Source organism: Schistocerca serialis, chromosome 2 (assembly GCF_023864345.2).
Source record: "Schistocerca serialis cubense isolate TAMUIC-IGC-003099 chromosome 2, iqSchSeri2.2, whole genome shotgun sequence".
Classification (NCBI taxonomy): Eukaryota; Metazoa; Arthropoda; class Insecta; order Orthoptera; family Acrididae; genus Schistocerca; species Schistocerca serialis.
The window spans coordinates 831,226,359-831,251,076 of NC_064639.1; the positions used below are offsets into that span (position 1 = coordinate 831,226,359).

Here is a 24,718-nt window from a genome sequence, read left to right on the forward strand (position 1 = left end):
TTTTACCCATGGGGGACCCAGAAAAATGGAGTTTATCAACAGAAGCCAGCTGCAGTGAACGAGCTACGAGAAACCACCGAGCGACTATCACACCAGCAACACTGACAACCATAGTTCAGTCAAAAGTTCAGTGGCATCGACGTTGTTTGCCTGGTAAGGGCGTCACTGTGAACACAAAAAATAACCTTTCTCCTGTGAAAGGATTGTAAGGGTATGTCAGTTTGTTCCATTAACAATGACTGTCAAAAAGTGTCTACATTTTTCTGGACTCCTCAGTATTTCTGATTTCTGAATTGCCTTTAGAACTTCAAATACATTTGGCTGTCAGAAAGAAACTTTGACCTGTTGTTGGCGTCAGTATCAATCAATTTATTGGTTACGACACACTGCCGGCCCATGTAACAAAGCAACATTTCCCTGTACCATTCTACCCTCTTTTCATGAACCGGTAAGTCAATAATAATAACTTTACCACTCTGGTAATACTTATTTAAATCTGTGAATTTCGGTAAAATATAGTCCAAAAATATATAAAATAATTTCAAAAAATTGTCATTGACGGATCGATGAATTTCATCTGCCGCAGCCAACCTCTCCTCTAGGTATTTACAATCAAAACAGAGACGCAAAACATTCCACTGTTCTAAAATTCTCGCTACAACGGCACATAAAGATAGCCATCTTGTCTGTGATGGATTGCAACAATTTATGAATTTAATATCTAAAAACTTTTGAAATTATGTCTCACAATACTAGCTTTAAAGTAATTATGAATGTTCCTAGCTAGGTCTTTACAATGTCTGGGAAGGCATTTACAAGTTTCACTGGCACATACACGAAGTGAGTGACATATACAGTTGAGAATAATTAGTCCAGGACATTTTACAGTTAACCGAGTAGATAAAGAGTTTCTCGACCACAGCATAGAATTACAGCCATCACAAACAACTCCTATAATATTGTTTCAAAAACACAGTACTCAGAAAATGAAAGCAAGAGTTTAGAATAAAGGTTTTTACTTGTTGCACCTTCGTTTGTCTTGTCATATTCACCCTGCTTAAAAACATTACACAGATTCCAAAATTTATTTTCAATTTTATTTGTATCTTTATCAAAATATCTAATCACGACACACGACTTATGTCTGTTGACTCATCAGTAAGAACAATGAATTTTGTATGTCTCAGTTTTAAGTTCGTTTTTGTGGCTTTCACCTATCACGTTGTTTTCGAATTGGGAACATTAAGTGCGATGCAAATGTAAAACGTCGATGATTTTAGAATCAGGAAAGAAACTCTTAACTACACCCTTCAGGTGATCTACAACATTGAAAGGATGAGTGTGTCTTGCCACGAATCCTGCCAATTTAATTTCAGCAATGTGAGCCTTATTATTTAAAGATGCATCAGTTGTAGTTGATTTCACAAATGTACTCAAAATTTTCTGGTTTTTAAATTACACGATATTCACTTTTCGAACGTTTTTAACAAATCCCAATTCAGACACAGAAGTTACAGTACAGATTTTACACCTATAACTTTCAGAGCTCGATTCATTAGCGAACAACCAACCTTTAAATTCAGGATTAGCTTCCCAGACTTTTCTATATTTTTATTTCTGTCTCTTACAATTAAACACACCCACTATAAGTTCTTGGGAGTACTAGGACCACTATCACTGCCTTCTGTTCCCATTGACAAAATTCTGCACTACTAAGCACCTTACAAATCACTCACTGTCCTCACCTCAGCCAACAAGTTAACTATGATCGTTTTCACTCAGGTATGAGCACCGTGCAGTATGCAAAGCAGTCAATAGGATGAATTCCCCAGGGGATTCATTTCGGGGAATCCCACGGTTGGACAGACTGGCATGTATGCTGCTCAAAATCGTATCTGTGAAATATAGTATCAAAAATTAAGTAAACCATAAAAATTAAAGTACTAAAGAAGGTGAAAACCTGACAATAGTAAACACTTCAAAAGTATATGCAATAGATCCAAAGGGTGGTTTGTATGTTTGTGCACGATCTTAAACTATTGTACATGTACGATCCAGATCGTACAGTTGGCAGCACTGGCTGCGTGAGTTACGTGTCACGTGATTGTTTGAACAAGCTCAATACTGTATCGAACACTGTGGCGCATCGGAAAATCTCGAGTCTGTTACAACATGAGTATCATTGGCCCAGCCCTGTTTTCTTCACACTGTTCATGTGTCCGAACCACGAAAGCCATCACCCTGAAGTGTCATCTATTTTAATATACTTTACATACACTGGGCTGAGCTGACAAAATCATAGGATATCTCATAACATTGTATCGAGCTTTCTTTTGCCTGGCGTAGTGCAGTAACTCGACATGGCATGGACTCAACGAGTCGTTGGAAGTCCCGTGCAGGAATATTGAGTCATGCTGCATCTATAGCCGTCCATAATTGCGAAAGGGTTACCAATGTTGGATTATGTGCACGAAATGACCTCTCGATTATGTCCCATAAATGTTCGATGGGATTCATGTCTTGCACTCTGGGTGGTCAAATCATTCCCTCGAATTGTCCAGAATGTTCTTCAGTTGTGAACAGTTGTAGCTCAGTGACATGGCGCATTGTTATCCATAAAAATTTCATCAGTTTTGACAACATGAAGTCCATGAATGGCTGCAAATGGTCTCCAAGTAGCTGAACATAACCATTTCCAGTAAATGATAGGTTCAGTTGGATCAGAAAATCTCAGTCAATGATCGGTTTAGTTGGACCAGAAAACACGGTCTATTTCATGTAAACCCAGCCCACAGCATTATGAAACCACCACAGCTGCATAGTGCTTTGTTGACAATTTGAGTCCATGGTTTCGTGGGGTCTGTGCCACACTTGAACCCTACCATCAGCTCTTACCAACTGGAACTGGGACTCACCTGACCAGGCCATAGTTTTCCAGTTGCCTAGGGCCCAACCAATATTGTACAAACCTAGGAGAGTTTTGTCATGCTGTTAGCAAAACCATTCACTTCGGTAGTCTTCTGCCATAGACCATGAATGCCAAATTTCGCCACACTGCCCTAATGGATACATCCGCTGAATGTCCCACACTGCGGTTATTTCATGCAGTGTTGCTTGTCTGTTAACACTGACAACGCTGTGCAAATGACGCTGCTCTTGGTCATTAAATGAATGCTTTCGGCCACTGCGTTGTCTGTGGTGAGAGGTCATGAAATTTGTGTTCTCTTCACACTCTTGACACTGAGAATCTGGGAGTATTGAATTCTCTAACGATTTCTGAAATGGAACATTCCATGCATCTATCTCCCATTACTATTTTGTGTCCAAAATCTGTTAATTCCTGTTGTGCGGCCATCATCACATTGGAAACTTTTTCACCTGAATTATCTGAGTACAAATGACAGCTCCGCCAATGCATTGCGCTTTTATACCTTGTGTATGCGATGCTACCACCTTCTGTATATGTGCATATCACTATGCTATGACTTTTGTCACTTCAGTGTATGAAACACCGTCTACAAAACAGTTATTGACTTTCATACTTTAGTTATGTCATCAAAAATATACTGTGCTGTTCTTTGAAATGATTTGGTATGAACACATCCCGCAACCTCCGATCTGGTAGATACATTGTGCAAACAATTTAATATGTTACCAAATTGGGACATTTTTCTTACAGTTGCCACGTTTGATATGAATGAGAAGGTATTGTAAAGAAACATTCTTGTACTTGCTGCTTTAAAGTGTCTTATTTGAGCACAAAATATTTTGCGTAATTTTATATTATGTGCACACTTTTACGTGGCAGCTTTAGGTGGGGAGAGTATTTTGAACTATGGTTGCGTAAGATATTGGTAGAGGTCGGGTTACCGAATGCTGCCCTTGTCCATGATGGGGTTCAAGTACGACATTTTATAGCACCAGAAGGGATCAGCATTCCCTGTGACCATTATATCAGTTCTGCTTTTGGAGGAGCACAGAATGCGGACATAGGCTGTCAGCCCTGCAAGATGGAGGCGAGATCTGTCCCCTCACTCTGCTCCTCCTCTGTCAAGTGTTGCCCATTGATTACACTCATAGCCAGCTGCCATGTCATAGTGCCCAAACCTCCTTATGAAAGTTTGTCAACAATTTCTGAGCAATGGAATATATTCTGTTCATCAGTTGTTTCATTTATAATCTTAAAATAGTCGTCGATAGTAGTGTATGTGACGATTTCTATGTTAACTGCCTTTTCTGCTGATGATGATGTTAGGTTTGTGGGGTGCTCAATTGCACAGTTATCAGCTCCCATACAAATTCCAATCTTTACACAGTCCAATCTCACCACTTTCACAGATGATGATGAAATGATGAGGACAATACAAACACCCAGTCCCCGGGCGGAGAAAATCCCCAACCCAGCCGGGAATCAAATCCGGGGCCCCGCTATTCAGAGGCAGCAATGCTAGCCACTAGACCTCAAGCTGCGGCCCCTTTTCTGGTGAGATTATTGTTGTACTATTTGTTCATGTTGTGTTGGCATCAGTGGTAGTGTTGTTGAGACTCCTATATGCAGCATTGCTGTGTACAAATTTGGTGAACCGTCAATATCACAGCTAGTCATTAACAGTTATGTGGCATTCGAATTATTTAAAATGCCAAAAAAGCATGAATTTCTGTTTGGAATGTTTAAGATACCAAATTTTACAATCTCTCAGACATTGTTTTACGGACACACACATATATCAGTTCTCATTTTTCAGCCTTGTACAGATACATTTACGTAACTTGAGAAGTAGACTTGATAACTGATCCTGGTTGGGCACTAGACTGTTAAAGTACTTTTATGATCAGTATCGTGTAGTAAGGTTGTGATAAAAAATAAGTTTTTCCAACTGTATAAGTAAGAACATCCCTCATGATTTCCATGTGCATTCACAGAAACATCTCTCATGTTTGTTGGTATTTGTTAATGTAAGGAAAGGCAATGTTTACTAATGTGGAACTGTTCAAAAAATTTTGAACTAGCTCTATGTCATTTTATAATTAACATTAACAAACAACTGACTCAGAGACGAAGATATTTCTCACCCCAGAGTCTCCCTTTCACTGATAATTGCACAATACAGGTTTGTAGTATTTTGTGAGACCCATGTACAAGATTAATTAACAAACTTTTATAAGTGCAAAACATTTGAAACCATTTCAAATGTTATTCTACCCACTTACATTGCAGTAGAGAGATTCCCACAGATTTTTTTTTCTTCCATGTTTTTTTAATCATGTTAATGTATTTTCTTTAAAAAGTATTTTTCCTTTGTTCTTATGTACAGCTCTCCAGTAAAGTCCATTTCAAGCGTTTGCTTGCACAATTGTGTCAGTAATGTTGTCCTAAAATTATAACCAGGTAGCAGACCTAACTCCAAAGGAAAGTGTACAAGTTCAAGCAACACAGGCAATTCAGATGTTGTGACAAATTCTTCTTTCTTCTATGAGTGTTTTCTGGATGTATAGTATTTCACAAAAAATTGGAACATTCTCTGTTACTATTTTATTTTACATAATTTAAGCATCAAGTGTGAGAATTATTGCATAATCAGCTTAACAGCTCATGCAGTGAAGTTGCTGATAAGAATAATATACAGAAGACTGAAAAAGGAAATTGAGAATCTGTTGGACAAAAATTTGTTCGGCTTTAGGAGAGGTATAGACACCAGAGAGGCAGTTCTTAATAATAAAAGCAAAACTGAAGAAAAATCAAAACATGTTCGTTGGATTTGTTGACCTGGAAAAAGTGTTCAACAATGTAAAATTGTGCAAGATAATGGAAATTCTGAATAAAATAGGGGTAAGCTACAGAGAAAGACTGGTAATATACAACATGTAAAAGAACCAAGAGGGAACAATGAGAATGGAAGACCAAGAAAGAAGTGCTCAGATTAAAAGTGGTGTAAGACAGGGATGTAGACTTTCGCCCCTACTGTTCGATCTGTACATGCAAGAAGCAATGACAGAAATAAAAGAAAGGTTCAAGAGTGGGATTAAAATTCAAGGTGAAAGTATATCAATGATAACATTTGCTCATGACATTGCTATCCGCAGTGAAAGTGAAGACCAATTACAGGATCTGTTGAATGGAATGAACAGTCTAATGAGTTCAGAATACTGATTGAGAGTAAACCAAAGAAAGCTGAAAGTAATGAGAAGTGTCAGAAATGAGAATAGGCAGCAAAATAACCCATGACAAGCAGAGCAAGGAGGACTAATGAGCTGAGAAGTGAGGAGTTTCTCCGCAGAATCAGTGAGGAAACGAATATGTGAAAACACTGACAAGAAGAAGGTATGGTGTGATAGGACATCTGATAAGACATCAGGGAATAACTGTCATCATACTAGAGGGAGCTATAGAGTATAAAAACTTCAGAGAAGACAGAGATTGGAATACATCCAGCAAATAATTGAAGATGTAGGTTGCAAGTGCTACTCTGAGATGAAAAGGTTGCCTCAGGAGAGGAATTCATAGAAATGGCTTTAAGAGATGACTCTAAGAGTATTCTGCAACCCATTAGGGACTGAGGACAAGAGTAGACCCACAGCACACACAGATGAGTTTATGCAGTCACTTGTCCCATGTTCCATATGTGAAACTGACAGGAAGAAGCCCTAATAATTGGTACAATGGGAAGTACTCTTTGCTATGCATTCCAACCAGTGTTTTGTAGAGTATGTGCATAGACATAAGTGTTTTTTGTCTCATACATATTTATATTAACAGCAGTGATATTTCAATAAAGTGATGAAATCTGCAAAAGGTTGTTGGAGCTATGGTCATTTGTGGCATATAGTCATCTAGCTGCCTTAATTTCTTTGTGATACTGGTCATAGGAGTGGAAACACCACATAATTATTCAGACTACAATAAATGTGATTTAAAAGTGGGAATTACATGCAGCTTTAAGTTCATTTGTCAAATACAACTTCTGAATATAACATTTAATGTGAATAAGATACATTTGTTTCAACTGCACATTAATACATGGGTTACAGAGTATCCAACAAACAACAATACATACATAAACATAGAATATATTTCTTCTCTCATGCAGCTGCATTTAGAACTAGTCTATTATTTCTGCTGTATAAAATATTTGTAATAATAAATAGAACAGCAAACTTTATGAAAAATAAGTCCTTGAGATTAGGAGAACTATTTGAACTCACAAATACTTGCTTTATAAAATGCTGACATAATGCTTGAGTGATATATAGATTTGACATTTGTAGAAAGTAACTTTTTATCCTGCTGCAGTATGAAAATCTTTGATTGCATGTCCTAACTTTTACACATAATTAGGTGGAATGATAATGCAAGTATATATTAGAGGAGAAAATCTTTTTTACTATCAAAGAAAAGAGCACTAACACATGTGTTTGAAGATAATATGAGTGAAAGAGAAACTTTCTCTTATAGTTTCACTGTGGTAAACAGTACACAAGATGCTCCAACTTCAGATTCTTGAAAAGAAATGAAATGATCAAATGTGGGTGCTCTAATTCCTTCAAACACTAAAACACTATACAAATATCCAGATGAAGTGCATAAATGTTTTGTTTCCAGATCACAATGGCACACATTGGCAGAGTTGAACATGGATACAAGAATTGGTAATATAAAATTGGACCCCTAATTCTTCATACAAGTGACAGACAATTATTTTTATGTATGTTCATTGTCTGATGGCCCATACTTAGCCAGGCACCTCAAATTACACAATGCCAATATGTATTTATTACAATAATGCATTTATGTGTTTGACATATATAAAAATACACATGTATATGTTTTATTCCTTGCTTAAGGAACCTCAATTTTTGTCAGTTTACAATAATACAAACATGCAAGATATAGTTTTCTTCTTTTTCTCTGTGAAAAACATAATTACTATTTAAGTACTGCTGAATAATTTTTCCTTGTCTCCAAGGTTACTTATGTCTATTATTTTATTTAAGTGACTGCTGTAAGTTGAGAAGGCCTATTCGTAGTTCTGGTATTTACTAAATTAAAACTAAGAAAAAATAATAGTATACATGATACAGAATATGAAGGATAAAACCTACACACTTTCTTTGGTGATATCTTGTTATCTGTATGTAAGAATCATGAAGAAGGAAAACTTCTGTTGTCAACAAATTGTGGTTGAAGCAGCTGTAGAATCAATTAAAGAATAAATAAGTTAAATTCACCATTTATCTTCCCTTCGTGGCAAAAAGAATGGATGCGTGCAGATAAAACTAGAAATGGCAAAAAGGGTGCACTGTTACAATACACAGTGATAGTGAAACCATATAGACCCAAGACAGTTCCAAATTAATCTGTTTCATCCATAAGCAAATAATGTGAACTGAAAACAGTATTCAGCAGGAATTCAGCTGTTATTTTTACCCAGCTGTGGAAGAAAAGAACAGTGAATATTTATATCATAAAAAGAAACAAAATAAATGTGTCTCCAGATATATAGAAACAAATGGGTAAATGAATTACACTATAGCAGAAAGCAGGCGAGACACAATAGTAAAGAAAATGGGAAGGAGCAACAGTAGCATGTAAAGAGAGACATATTGTTGACAATGTGTTCAATTATATCAGTAAGTAAACTGGTGAGATTGGTTAGGCCCTTTATGCTGATGAGAAAAATGAATGGTGAAAGGACAAACATTTTTCTAAATTTAAAATAACCAATGAATTCTGTGGTATACATACATCTCTCTTAATTTCATCATTTCTGCCACAGTCCTACTTCATATCAAACATTGCATACCGTATTGTTTATTAAACCAGAAACATGAAACTGTGACTGCATCTCCAATTCAGAGTTTCAGCAAGTAGGGGGACAGTTTGCTCCCACATGTTCTAAACATTGAATCTGCATGAGTAAATTGCTTTTCAACCAACAGTAGTGTGACAATGGTATCATTATAGAAAATTAGTTACTCTAGAACAAGAAGGCTTTTGTTTATTTCATTTTTTGAGACACCGTTAAAACAAAGTTTTTATTGGAGCTTACCTACAGTTCATCTCTCATGTTGCATCATCTATCAACTGTCAGAGGCATTAGTATTATACATTATCAATCAGCTACTCAAATTGTGCACAGATGGATATCATAATATCAAGATAAAAGTGTACTTCTGTTTTCAATTATGATGCACAAAGATGCCATAGCCAATGGTTGTGCAATTGTCTGTGTGGTATTTGTGATACATCAAATTTTTTTGACAGTTAACTGTTTAATGCACTATTCTGATAAACTGTAATGTTACTTCATGAACATAAATTTTCTAACATTGTGTCACAAAGCAGTTTCATAAATGTGAGTCACTGAGATATTCAGCAATAATTACAACTTTAAATGCATAAATTATTATTAGCAATGCCACAGGTACAGCTAAATGCCCGTTTGGCCTCTTCTGAAGCCTTCGTGACTAATGCAGTCATCAGATACCTCAAACTGCAGTCGTAAGTGCTGGTAGGTGCCTGAAAAAGTTGAGGCCATTCCTGCCACAGTGTGTCCATAACCCTACAAAAAATAAATGTCAGTTACAAGCATTGCACATTCATATATTATTATAATTGCTACTGCTACTGCTACAATACTACACTCATGAGCAATTGAATTAGGCATAGCTGCTGTATTGGAAAGAGTGCATTCCTGTCACCATGGTGAATGGAGTAACCAATTATGTCATGAGACCAGGAAGTCACAGGGCATTTTACTGGCCATCAGTGTAACTGTCAGATACAGAAGGCAGGACAGAATGTGAGACATCACTGCATTGGATTGTGAACAATTTATGGGTGCCCTATGCATTGGACACTCCATCTTCAATGTTATGCAGGCAGTTTGGCTTTCACATAACACCATGCCACAGGTGTACAGTGGCACTTTGATTAGGAAAAGTGTCACTGCCAGAGTCAGCTACTACTGGAACAGTGTGTCGATGACAGGAGTTGTGGATTGTCACAAAGAATAGACGAGACTTAGTGTGACAGATTGAAGGCCAGGTAAAAAAATGCAATGCACAGCCGTAACATCCAGAAACAATGCTTCACTGTGAGGTGCAGAAACCCAGAAACCACTGTTTCACACATGTGCCTCTGTTCACAACATATCATTACACAGCGATTCTCATAGTATATCAACCAGTGGATACTCAAAAGATGGAAAAAGGTCACCTAAACTGATAAATTATGGGACACCTGGGTGAAAGGTGACGGCAGGGCATCATTCCCAAACTATGTTCTGTGGAACACTGGTGTCCTATAGGAAGTGAATATGTGCTCCGTGAAAAACTATTAATAACATATCATTTTTTTCCAAAATTTTGACAATACTATTTTTTAAAAATGTTATTATGTTTTCAGTGTTATTAGTTATGATTTCAAATAGAAGTAATCATTGAATGAAACAAGTTTTGTTATTGTTTAAAATTTTATTAACCTTCAAAATAAACAAGGTGTTCCAACAAAGTACCGTTAGAAGAAAAATTTGAGAACCCTTCATATATCATAAAGCAAAAAAACTATAGATTGTCAGCCTCTTCTCTGAAATGTACTAAATATTCATCAAAATTATGACCAGTCATACAGAAAAAAATTTGATTTTAGTCAGGTAAATAAACAAGCTCTCTTAAGGTGCAGATATACACAATAGAGTGTTTCCATCACAAATGAAATTATAGAGCGATGCACTGAGTACAAATTAATGCATTCTCTTAGCTTTGTAAATTTTGAGACAGGTTTAGACTTGCTTTCAGCACAATCTTTGCTGACAGTCCTTCAGAAACAGGGCATTTATTATGCAGGTATGCTGAACAGTGTATACGCCAATGCTACAGATGAGGAAAGATTTCATCAGGAAAGAGAGAAGTTCAGAACTGACAGTGTGGTCATGCAAGGAGATTCCACATCATCAAAGCTGTTCTCAGCAAACCTAGAGGAAGTTTTGCTACCCTTAAACTAGTAAATGAATGACTATGTTTTACTGGAACATATCTGAACCACCTTCATTTTGTTGATGTCACTATACTCTAGAGCAGATGACTTAGTATCGAATGGAAGGACTTAATCGAGTAAGTTTGTATATAGTCTTGAAAATCATTTACCATAAGAATGAGATAATTTGTACTTAATGTACTGATACTGAAAAGAAACATTCAAATTAGCTATTAAGTAATAGAACCAGTGGATGAATTGTTATATTTAGAGCTAAGGAAGATGTGAGAACTCTGCCAGCAACAGTGGCTGCTGCAAAGAGGAAACTCTCTGATTAGCAACAGCGACCTCATGTGGGATATCTGACGACCTATGATTCAGTGTGCTTTATGTCTGCTGTGAACTTAGACATGTATTCATCCTGTGTCAGTTATGGAATGAAGTTGGGGTTGTTTTGGGGAAGGAGACCAGACAGCAAGGTCATCGGTCTCATTGGATTAGGGAAGGACGGGGAAGGAAGTCGGCCGTGCCCTTTGAAAGGAACCATCCCGGCATTTGCCTGGAGCGATTTACGGAAATCACGGAAAACCTAAATCAGGATGGCCGGACGCGGGATTGAACCGTCGTCCTCCCGAATGCGAGTCCAGTGTTTAACCACTGCGCCACCTCGCTCGGTATGGAATGAAGTGCATGTTATACATAACTGTGTCATTACTATGAATTACCTTTTTCCCATACTGGGGTAAAGTCTACATTGGTGATCTGCAATGACTACATACAGCTCAATCAAATGCTTCTACATTCCCAGTTCATGCACTGAGCATCGAAATTCCTACAACAAGACAGTGAGTTTTGTACAAATGTATTTAGTGCTTCACAGTGAAATACTCAACAACCTACACTGGTGCGACAGGAAAACGATCACTCACAATGCAGTGTCACTTGTGCTGATGAAGCTTCCTAAGGTACCGAACAATGTATCTCCACAGGCAGTCTATTGGGCGATTTTGTTCTAGACATTACTTCACACACATATGATTCCAACAGAGTGCACCAGCTACTTGGACATGAAAAGTCTTGAATGTGGGGCATTTTCCAGACATTGCTACTGAACTTTCACCCCTTTTCTCTCTGCATATGGATACTTTGAACTCATTTGTTGAGACCTCCACCCCCTCCAAGACATAACTTTACCATCTGCACAACTGTGTGCCAATGACTCCATCCCCATTTTGGTTCACAACTTAGGCTGCATCCATTCTGCCCAGATCAAGGTGTGATGGGGTTTGTGATCACTGTGTGTATGCTGGCCACCCACAGCCTCTTGGTCTACAGTGCAAAATTTGTCACTTTGGTCAGCAATCTTGGTGAACACACTTGACATAATTGGTAATATTATTCTAGCTCCCCAGATATCAATAAATACTATAAACTTTCACACAACTGGCAACTGTGCCTTGTGTGCACTGACATGCCTGTATGGGGACAACTCTGCTGGTTCCACTCACAGTTTATCAACATGGTGTGCAACTGCCCTCTTGAAATGAATCACTTCACTTTTGCAATTTCACTGGTCACTATGAGAAACATGTAGATTTTTTGTTATTCTCCCAGGGGAGAAACAACCGTATTTACTCCCAAATGCCAAAAAAATATGGTTCACAGCATATTTGCCCTAGATGCCTTAATTGTTTCATTTCCAGTGGGCACTTAGGCAAACCACTTGCTGGATTACTCTATAAAGGAACTAATATGTAATAATAATAATAATAATAATAATAACAATAGTTTTATTCAACGTCGAATGGTACACTGCACATGTACAAAGAAACAGTAATGATTAAAGTTATTTGTACAAAACACAAGACACATTCTTCTGAATACGTCATTAATGTACTACAAAATTGCAATAAGGTGTTTACTTATTTCTATTCACATAATTTCACAGAGCATTTGTTGTTCTTCATATAAGTATGGTACTCTTCTAATGTGTAGAAAGGGTGTTTTACTAAAAATTTCTTAAGCTGATGTTTCAGTTTAATTGTAGGAAGAGCCATGACTGCTCTAGGCAGTGCATTAGCTAATTTTATACCTGCATACTGAGGCCCCTTTTCGTAAAGTGCTGTTATGTGGCTGCCAATGTAAAATCTTTCTTTATTTCTAGTATTGTACTGGTGGAAATCTGAATAAGTGTTTGTGTGCAGTCTTTTCACAAGCAATATGGCTTTTAAAATGTATGTGTTTATAACAGTTAACACCTCTGTTTCTGGAAACAAGTTGCGACAAGATTCCCTATATTTTGCTCCACAGATTATTCTCACACCCCTTTTTTGAAGAATGAGTAGCTTATCTAGATTAGCTTTGGTTGTTGCCCCCCAAATTTCAATACCGTAGTTCAAGTGAGAGGAGAAAAGAGCATGGTATGCAGTCTTTAGGACTACGGTGTCTCTACAGAACTTGCTAATAGTACTGATTGCAAATATATTTTTTGACAACTTAGTTGCTAGAGAGTCAATATGTGTGTCCCATTTCAGGTTGCTTTGGATTGTTACGCCAAGTAATTTTACACTAGACTCTTTCTTTACCAATTCGTTGGGTGCTTACATTTAAGTGGCTTTCATTAAAAAACTGAACAATTTCTTTTGTCACATTATTACACTCGGCCTCTAGTTCATTACATGATCCCTTTTTACATACAACGGACGTGTCATCGGCATACAGAACAATTTTGGAATTTATAGTACAGTATTTAATATCATTTACATAGATCAAGAACAGAAGGGGGCCCAATACCGAGCCCTGGGGCACCCCATATTTTATGCAAGTGATCTCTGATTTGTAGACACCACTTTCCGTTTTAAGTAACACTTTATTAGGTCATAAGCAGTGCCTCTAATGCCCATGTTCCATAGCTTGTCTAATAGGATGTCAACGTTCACACAATCAAAGGCTTTTTCCAGGTCTAGGTATACACCTGCCACATGTTCCTTGCTTTCGATACCCCCTAACACCTCTTCAATTAGTTGAGCAGCTGCAGTGCTAGTTGATTTACCTTTTACGAATCCATTTTGATTTTCGAACATCAGGTTGTGTTTGTTAAGAAAGTTTATAATCCTGTTGTATATAACTTTATCAACTATTTTGGAAAAGACAGGAAATATTGAGACTGGTCTGTAGTTTTCTATTTTGTTGTGTCACCTTTCTTAAAAATGGGTGTTACCTGTGCTATTTTTAGTCTGTCTGGAAAGGTGCCTGATTCTATTATATTATTGACTGCTGCAGACAGAGGCACAGAGACATTTTGGCTACAGGCTTTTAAAACATTAGTATTTAGGCCATCATGCCCAGCTGATTTAGAGGGTTTTAGAGAGCTAATGATGCCCATTATTTCTGCACAGTTTGTGGGGGCTAGATATATACTATGGTCACATGTATTACCTTTAAAACTGTAGTGCATGTTTTTATGTTTGTCATTTATGGCTTCCCCTACGGAAGAAAAATATTCATTAAAAATATTTGCAATTTCCAGTTAGTCTTTTATGATCATGCCATTGTGGTTAATAGTAAAGCCCATACAGGATTTGTCATTGCCGGTTCTAAAACTGTTTATGGCTGCCCAGATGCCAGTAGTTACGTTGTGTGAGTTTTGAAGCTTATTTGCAACATAGTTGCTCCTGGTCTGTGTAAGTAAGTCCTTATAGTGTACTTGATATATTTTGAAGGTTTCCTTTAGCTCAGGAATCTCTCTATTATTCAGCATTGCACTGTGGAGTAGTTTTAATTTTTCCCTCGCTTCAGTGACATTACTATTTACCCAAATATTTTTGTTTATATTTTTTGTTTGTTTCATTTTTGTGATTACAACTGGGCATGTGGTATCAAAGCAGTAATAGAAGTCAGCAGCAAAGTTATCATATGAAAAGCTATTATTTTCAAACCATTTTATTTGTGCTAGCATCCAGTTTAGTCTATTTATGTTGTCATTATACATTATTCTTTTAATTACAAACTGTTGCTTTGTGGTGACAGTGGGGGCCTCATGGCGTTCCAATTTAAGCTGTACTGCACGGTGATCTGAGATTGCTAGTTTTAAAACCGATGCAATGTGGGATAGGTGGGTCATGTTTGTTATTATGTTGTCAAAACATGTTTTACTATTGCCAATTTCTCTAGTGGGTTCCCGAATGAGTGGGGTCAGGTTAAATTCATCACACAGACGATGTAACTTTTTGGTGCTGACATCATTTGTTAATAAATTATATTTATATCCCCTGTAACTATAATATTTACATGACCATTTGGCCCAAAAAATGTTGTGTCTATGTATACAAGCAAGTCAGAAAGATTTACAAAAAAGGTATCTGTATTTGCTGCAGGTGGCCTGTAAACACCGATAACTGTTATGTTATCTCTACCCCATTTCAGGTTTATTGCAGCAAATTCTGAGACTCCTTCCAAGCAGAAGGCACTCATATCAAAAACATTAAAATTACTTTCATTTATAGTGAAAATTGCTACACCTCCCCCAGTCTTGTCTTTTCTACTGAAGGCTGTGCAGAATTTCATACACAGTGGTTGACTAATGCTAATCAGAGCTTCATTGTTCAGTTACAACTAATATATCGGGTTTGTCAATCCGTGAAATTACATCTAGATCATTATGCTTATTTCTAAGACTACCAAGCTTCTGGTGTATGATTTTAAGGCTGAGTTTTACGTGCTGGACCTTAGAGGATAATTTTGGACTAGCAATGAGGCCAGCAGGCTTCACAAGTTTCCCTGGCTTGCCAGCGGTGGCTGGTGTTGTGGCAGATTTTGTTGAGGTGGGTTGTACCACCCCATGGCAATGGACTTCTTTTCATCACTTTGTGAACAATGTCGCCTGACTTCCTCAATAATTTTGCTACTAATGATCTTTTTGCCTCTTTTGTTCATGTGCAGGCCATGAGATGTGTGCAGCTCCCTTTCTAGATAGCTGACATCTACTAGAGACACATTCTGAAATTTACTACATAGATCTTTAATCCTGTCATATGTTTTATGAACTTCCCGGTTCACAATAGACTGTTTCATAAGATCATGCCTCTGTGGAATGTTGACAACAACTGTTTTAGTGTCATTTAACTTACCCAGTACCATTTTCATATGTCTAATTGCATCATTTGCTTGATTTCTTGCTACATCAAATGAACCTCCCATAATAACGACACAGTCGTTGGATGAGAAGGAGTCACACTCCTGCATGCACGGCTTCACCACAGCAGAAAGAGGGGCTCCAGGCTGGATGTGGCCATGTTGAAATACCCACTGAAGAAAATAAATTCTTAAAATTTAAGAATATCCACCACCAGGAACATGACTCCTTTGTAGCATATGCTGACTCTGAGTACCTCCTCACTCCTGTGGTGTGCTGTGAGGGTGACCTCACTGCCTTTCATACAACATTCACAGAACAGCAGGTACCACATGCAACAACATACCAGGCCATATGCACATATGACTTGAGTCATAATCATTTTTATCCATACACTGGGGATGAATTACATGAGAAAGCAATCAGCTGTCATATTTCTGGGCTCCCATTAGGCAGAGAAGTGGAAACTCCAACTAGAGATCATTGCTATCAAACTGCCAAGTTCCACAGTGCAGCAGACAATGCATACATGCTGAACTACCAACTGCCATAACACAAACCATTTTTTCCACAATTTGAGTGGGTATGATGCTCATTTCTGTGTTGAGCAATTGGCTGATTTCCTCTTACATGATGATCAGCTTACTGTTCTGCCTGAGAGTACAGAAAAATACATTTCATTTTCCATGTGAATCATGCTGAAAATTACACTGTGCTTCATGGTCTCACTACACTTTATGCACACCCTACTTCAGAAACTTACTGAAAGGAGGCATCAGGAGCACATGCACATCACCTGAGGTGCGCGTCCCATTGCTCCAAAGTTTCTGCTAGTGACAAAGTTCTGCTTTGAGGAATGTATCATGACAATGGGCGCTAATTCCTTAAATTTCTGTGGGCTGAAGCTGCACCTGAATTAATCAGTATAATAGTAGGGAAGGTAGAACCTTGCTCATGCATCAAACAGTAGCCTGTAGATATTATTACTCCAGTCTAGATGTAAATTATTGTGTGGGTAGTACTCTGAATTAAGTTAAATTTTATGATTGGTTAGTTTACAGTTGTCGAATGCACTCAGATCAATCCTTTTCCAGCTCTCCTTCCTGTCGGCTTTCAGCACCAAAATTATGACTTGAGGTGTTTGTAACTGAACAGCTGTGTTAATAGCCCATGTCTGCCTGGATGTACTTGGTAGTGTAGGATATTCAAATAGTTTCCATGAATGGAAAGTTAATGACAGTTGAATACTGAAATTCTTTATTCTTCAAATTTTTGAATGCACCTCATCAGTTACAGGCATAAAGGCACTATCCATACTAATTTCTCAAGCACAATTTTATCCTTTTTGAAATTATTCTGTCCTTGAATGTATGATTTATTATCTGTTGCACTCTGTACAAGCATTAGCTCTTGCTTTGCATTCATGATGATGTGGTTCATGTCTTTGAACTACCCCACCAGCATCTTGAGCAATGTACACATACTAAAATGATCGCAGTCACTTATCAATCTGTCTAAGAACCATCCCACATTTTATAATACATTGAAGTCCAAAGTTGATGCGAAAATGAATGCTGTAAGGATTGATGTGATTCCAACGTTTCTAGTATGGTCAATCTCCGCCTCCATTCAGTTTGTAACTTGATTCGTGAAAGAGGAAGGCAAAAGCATTACTTGTAGATTGGAATGTTTCTGTCTGTCCTCTATCCTATTACTCAAATTTGCCTTCAAAGTACAGTAAACTGTTGACTATAATTGTTAAAGCATCCTGGTGTTGAATGAGAATCCTAATCTTACCACTATTAGTAAACGCCACCAAACCAAAAGGTTTGTGGGAGAGATTTCCTGGCATATGATTCGCTTATTATATTTAACTGGGGATGTTACACTGCATGACGTCATTGCTTGATTTCAAGCCTATTGATTCTAAATGAAATGCATTTGGTTGTCAACAGGGTAATGTACGAAGCCTTCAGTGAGCTCCAGTAGCAGAGTCTAATTGAACGACCACATGCAAAACTGAAAGACATTCTGATCATACGCAAAGACTGTCAGACGTAACTTAGTAAACCTCCAGACACACTTGAATGACACATGAACTGAAGCTGAGGGTAGTAAAGCAGTAGAAGAAATGTTGAACTCAGTTTTCAAATATTCCTTCGCAGAGGGGAACCCTGGAGTATTGCCCCAGTCTAATTCTGGCACCACTAAAAAAAAGAGTGATAGAGATTTTAATGACAGTGGCATTGTGAAACAAATGAAATTCCCAATACTAAACGAATCTCCATAGACTGAGGACCCCTATCACATTATGTACAGAGATAGCACAGTGACCCACAAAATTACTGTCCAGTATCGTTGACATCCATCTTAGAACATATCGCGATCTCAAATGTAATGGGATATCTCGAACAGAATGAACTCCTTCATTCCAACCATCACGGATTAAAATAATGTGCTAAATGCAGTTCGTGATATTTTTATGACACACTGAAATTCATGGATGAAGGCCTTTAGGTAGATGTAGTATCTCTTGATTTCTGACAAGTATTTTGCTCAGTACTACGCCAACACTTTTTAAAGAAACTGCAAACATTCAGGGTATCAAACTAAATTTGTAACTGAGTTGAAAGTTTATTAGCAGGGGCAATGCAGCACATTATCTTGGATGAAGAATAATCGACAGTTGTTGTCTCAGAGGAGCGTGCTGGGATCCAAGCTTTTAATGTTGTGTACTGCGGCAAGCTGTGGGCCACAGTGTCGCGTAGTGGTTAGTGCCACTGGCGGGCGCCTTAAGAGTCGCCAGTTCAAACCCTACCACCAGCGATTATTTGTTATTCAGTATTTATCGTTTCTGAAATGTTCTTGAAACATCTTACATTTTAATGAATAAAATGTTCTTGGGTTTTGGCCAAAGTGGTATGACTGCCAGTGGGCTGTTGGTGCGCCCTTATATACACTAGCTGCCGGCTGTGACGTCACTGGTGTCCGTGACATTGCCATATATGGGCATGTTTTTAGTCGGCGTTCGGTGTGCCCTCTTCAACCGCGCGATCGCTGGATCCCACGCAGCGCTGAGATTAGATTAGATTAGTTTTCCGTTCCATAGATCCGTGCTGAGGAGATCCTCGTGGATGTGGAACATGTCAATTTTTTTTAAATCTGAAATAACAATACTAATAGTACGAATATATACAATGTATCATTTGTTTCTATTTAAAAAATCATCACTGGAGTAGAAGGAGTTGGCCACTAGTAAGTCTTTCAGGCTCCTTTTAAACTGATCTATGCAAATTATTGAAAATGAGTGTTCCTGAGTAGTGGACCCCTTTTTGAACTAAAGTAAGTGCTTTTAAGCCCTTGTGCAGATCATTTTTGTTCCTGGTATTGTATGTATGAACTGAGCTGTTTGTTGGAAAAAGAGATATATTATTTAGGACAAATTTCATTAAGGAGTAAATATACGCAGAGGCAGTAGTTAGTATACCCAGTTCTTTGAAGAGGTTTCTACAGGACGTCCGTGAATTTACTCCATAGATAATACGTATTACACGCTTTTGGACTCTGAAAACTTTTGTTTGACTTGAAGAGTTACCCCAAAATATTATACCATATGACATTATGGAATGAAAGTAGGCAAAGTATGCAAGCTTTTCCATTTTTATGTCGCCTATGTCTGCTAACACTCGAATTGCAAATACAGATTTGTTACGGTGGTTCTGCAGTTCTGTGGTGTGCTCCTCCCAACTGAATTTATTATCAAGATGTAATCCCAGGAATTTAAGACTGTCAACCTCTTTTATCTGCTCTTCTTCATACTTTATGCATATGCTGGGTGGAAACTTCTTACAGGTTCTGAATTGCATATAGTGAGTCTTTTCGAAATTTAATGTCAGTGAGCTGGCTTTAAACCATTTATTAATATCCATGAAACTATCATTAGCAGATCTTTCTAGAACTACACTCAACATACTATTTATTGCAATACTTGTGTCATCTGCAAGCAAAACGAACTCTGCTTCTGGCAGTGTAACTGATGAGAGATCATTAATGTACACAAGAAAAAGCAATGACCTTAAGATGTAACCTTGTGGGACACCACAAGTAATTTCTTCCCATTCTGACGATGACTGATGACTTAATTCACTAGTCCCTTACGCTGACACTGTTTTTGTTTCCTGTTAGCGAGGTATGACTTGAACCATTTTGCAGCACTGCCCATGACACCATAGAATTCTAACTTATTTAAAAGGATGTTGTGGTCCACACAATCAAATGCCTTTGACAAATCACAGAAAATACCTGCTGCTTGTTACTTGTAATTTAATGAATTAAGTACATTTTCACTGTAGGTGTAAATAGCCTTCTCGATATCAGAACCCTTCAGAAATCCAAACTGTGTTCTTGATAATATGTTATTTGTGGTCAGATGGTTGAGAAGCTGTCTGTACATTACTTTTTCTAAAATTTCTGAGAATGCTGGCAAAAGTGAAATCGGTCTGTAGTTTGATGGTATCTCTTTATCCCCTTTCTTGAATAGAGGCTTAACATCTGCATATTTTAGCCAGTCAGGAAATGTCCCAGTTATAATTGACTGGCTACACAAGTAACTTAGAATTGTGTTAAACTCACAAGAACATACTTTAATTAACTTTGTTGATATTTTTATTGTAACCACTAGAATGCTTTGTTTTTAAAGATTTTATTATGGAAGTTATTTCTTTTGGTGAAGTGAGTGACATATTCATGTACCTGAAGCTATTTGTAAAGGCTAGTTTCAGATATTCAAGGGCATTACTTACTGATCCTGACAATCCCATTCTATCAGTAACGGATATAAAGTACTTGTTAAATAGATTTGCCACACTAAGCCCATCGATTACGTATGTGTCATCTACCCTTAATGCTATTTGCTACTGTTCCTTTCTGGTTCTACCAGTCTCCTCATTCACTATATCCCATATTGTTTTTATTTTGTTCCCTGACATTGCTATCTTCTTCTCGTAGTGCATTTGTTTAGATCTCTGAATTACCTTTTAAAATATTTTACAGTATTCCTTGTATTTAGCTAAATCATCAGCATTGGAGCTATTCTTGGTCGACAGATACATTCTCCTTTTTGTCTTACAGGAAATCTTTATTCCTTGTGTAATCCATGGATTTAAAATAGACTTCTGTTTAATTTGAGTAACTTTTAGAGGAAAACAGTTTTCAGACATGGTACTGACATTGTTCATGAACGTGTTATATTCTTTATTCACGTCATGAGCACTCTAAACATCTTTCCAGTTCATATCTTTGAGCAGTTTTCTAAAACACTCAATTTTTGGTTGATTGACTACTCTCCTGTACTCAGATTTAGCAGTCTTGATAATCTACTTAGAATTTACATCTAAAACAAGGAGCTGCATGTCATGATCTGATAGTCAATTTATTACAGGTTTTATGATATGAATTTGTTCCTTTGATTTGTCTATAAAAATGTTATCAATGGCTGTCCTTGAGGTTTTAGTGATCCTAGTTGGAAAGTTTACAGGGTGAGTTAGATTGAAAGACAACGTTACTAACTGCAGTAGCCGGCCGAAGTGGCCGTGCGGTTAAAGGCGCTGCAGTCTGGAACCGCAAGACCGCTACGGTCGCAGGTTCGAATCCTGCCTCGGGCATGGATGTTTGTGATGTCCTTAGGTTAGTTAGGTTTAACTAGTTCTAAGTTCTAGGGGACTAATGACCTCAGCAGTTGAGTCCCATAGTGCTCAGAGCCATTTGAACCAACTAACTGCAGTAAATGTTTACTGGAAGATTGCATTAGAAAATCTGTATTAAAGTCTAAGCCACCGTCTCTATTCAAGGTGTTTGCGGTAACTTTTATTTCAATAGCTTCCTTTATTAAACTGTCCTAGAAGCCGTTAGTGCGAGCCACGACAGAGCTATCGTCAAATTTTATGTGGTGACCCTTTTCTAACGCATGCTCAGCTAACGCAGATTTCTCTGGATAGCTTCTGGCCACACTCACAAGGTATTTCGTAGACTCCAGGTGTTCTGAGACCTACTGTGTCTTTAACTGGTCTCAGTAATTTACGAATTTTCGTTGGAAGCCTGAAGATTGATTTGATCTTGTGTCTTTTCAACAGGCGGCTTATCTTGCCCGACTCAGAGCCACAGAATGGCAGCAAAGCAAGTTTCTTTTTCTGCTCTTCGTCGGTGGTCTTATTCTGATATTTCCCAGAAATCACTTCTTTCAGTTGATGGGTGCTGTAGCCGTTATCCCTGAAAACCTTGCGTAGGTGGCTCAGTTCATAGGGCAGGTTATCGTCGTCTGATATTACTCTTGCACGATGCACCAATGTTTGTAATACTGTGTGCTTCTGTGCTGGATGATGATGTTGGCTGGTGGCGTGCAGGAACAGGTCTGTGTGGTTGGATTTTCTGTAGACGCTAAGGCCAAAGCACCCATTTCGTTTACGATGGACAAGGATGTGGAGGAAGTGCAATGCATTACCTTTTTATACCTCCATGATGAACTGGATACTACTGTTGATGTCAACGAGGTGTTCCAAAAACTCGTCTAGTTACTCGCGTCCGTGTGGCCAAATAACGAACGTGTCGACAACGTATCGAAAAAAACACTTCGGCTTCAATGGCGCAGTATCTATGGCAATATCCTCAAAATTCTCCACGAAGAGGTTTGGAACAGCTGGAGCCAACGGGCTACCCATTGCTACGCCGTCTGTTTGATCGTAATACTGATCATTGTACACGAAATAGGAGGACGTAAGAGTGTGCCTAAATAGCTCGACCATTACATTTTAATGTTCGTATTTTCTGGAATATTCGATATCTGTATAAAAAGCAACATTCCACAGCCGAGAGTTGTGTTCTGACTGTACCGTTGGTTCCTGTGCTAAATGGTTTTTCTGTTCTATCTTTTACTCCACACACGACCCTGCCTTCGGATGTGGACTTGATTGTGGTTTCTATGTGACATTATTTGGTGGACGTGCCAGCTACTACAAAACGTCCACATCACCTTAGCTCCAATTAGGTAACGTACCAGGAACCCGAATACAAACAGTACATCGTCCCTAAGATCTATATATTCAGAAGACAAATGGATTCCAAAACAGTAGTAAGTCTACCGCACATTAAGCATCCACCAGTGTTATCCAGAGACACTAGTCAGGACCTGAGGAACTAGCTCAAAGGATTCAACTAAGTCGCCAAATACAACAAGTGGGATGACATGATGTTTTTGGCAAATGTGAACTTTCACATGGACTGCACAGACCAGGAATGATTCGAGAAGAATGAAGAGAAGCTGGTCCCGGCTGAGCCGAAGAAAATTTTTGGCAACAATCAGCAGCAAGTATTCTTAGCGGAAGAATAATTAAAGAACAGGGCCAAATATAAAGGATAACGACACAATCGTACATACAAAATGTTTTGGATATAAGTTACACGCGAATCCGAAAACGGCACAAGCCTACAAGATCTCACACTTCATGAAAGAGATCGCAGAAGACAGGTGACAAGTTTCCTGGTAAAGGAAGTCACAACAACGGAGAAATTCGTCATTTGGTACCTGCGAACCGAGGAAATTCAACAGAAAAGAGTCGGACAACAGCGGTATGACCGACTGCCGAATGTGGTCCCTCTGGCAGTTGTTGAAGACCACCATGAGCTTTCCCCTGATAGTAATGGGTGAGCTGTTTGTGGCAGCCAGAAGTATCGGACCGTATACACAAGAGATAACAGCCATGAATGCCGACTTCATACATCAGGAGGTAATAAAGACTGTCGAAGAAGAGGTGTACTGATCTTTGGCAGCCATCTCTGCCACTAGTTGAACAAGCCATGAAGAATGGACTCGATTGACTTGAAATTACGCAGCAACTGTCAAATGATACTCAGCATACGACCAATGCAGGTACACCCAATTCCTCCGTCAAATACAACGTCTCACTTGGGAGGCTGAGAACAACACGCCAGTATGTTTTCACTGTGAGTGCTCTGGACACGTTGCACGCTACTGAACAGGGAGAAGACGAGTGTTCGATGACTATTATGCCGTAAGACTTGAACCATCATAACAGCTCACTTCACGCCAATCGACTGCGGACGATTATAGTCGCCCTGTGGAATGAAGTCCATCGCTGTACCTTGGACGAGGTTGCTCCCCAACTTGCCTTAGAGGTACAGGCCGCTTGTCTAGCCGGCGAATTAAGGAAAACTAAGCGAGGCGGCTATCTGTGGAGGTAAAGGCGCCATAGATGAGAATCCTTTGTGAACGACAATCACCAAGATCTCAAGAAATGTCATTCACAATGTCGACGGCCAACTTGTTTGGGCTAGTCGATTCAAGAGGTTATTTTTCTGTTATGTCGAGTGCTTATCGTCACCAGCTAAAGAAGCCGACGTCACATGGTACAAAAACGACTGTGCTGAAGGCTGCAACAGGGAAATACGTCCAGTCTACAGCAATATGTGTTGCAAGAATAAATGCCGTCAAATATTGCAGAACACGCAAACATTACAAACACAAGATACACTACTGACCATTAAAATTGCTACACCAAGAAGAAATGCAGATGATAAACGGGTATTCATTGGAC

The 24,718-nt window shown here is 38.4% G+C and overlaps 1 protein-coding gene across 2 annotated transcripts in view; it reads right to left on the bottom strand.

Moving 5' to 3' along the window:
• Positions 1-6,960: 6,960 nt before the first annotated feature.
• Positions 6,961-24,718, bottom strand: part of LOC126458105 (acyl-CoA Delta-9 desaturase-like) — a 660,845-nt gene continuing 643,087 nt past the window's right edge. For both annotated transcript variants that reach the window (XM_050094930.1, XM_050094931.1), the window contains exon 7: positions 6,961-9,560. The gene's annotated coding sequence lies outside the window, so the exon portion shown is untranslated. The remainder of the gene's footprint in view (positions 9,561-24,718) is intronic.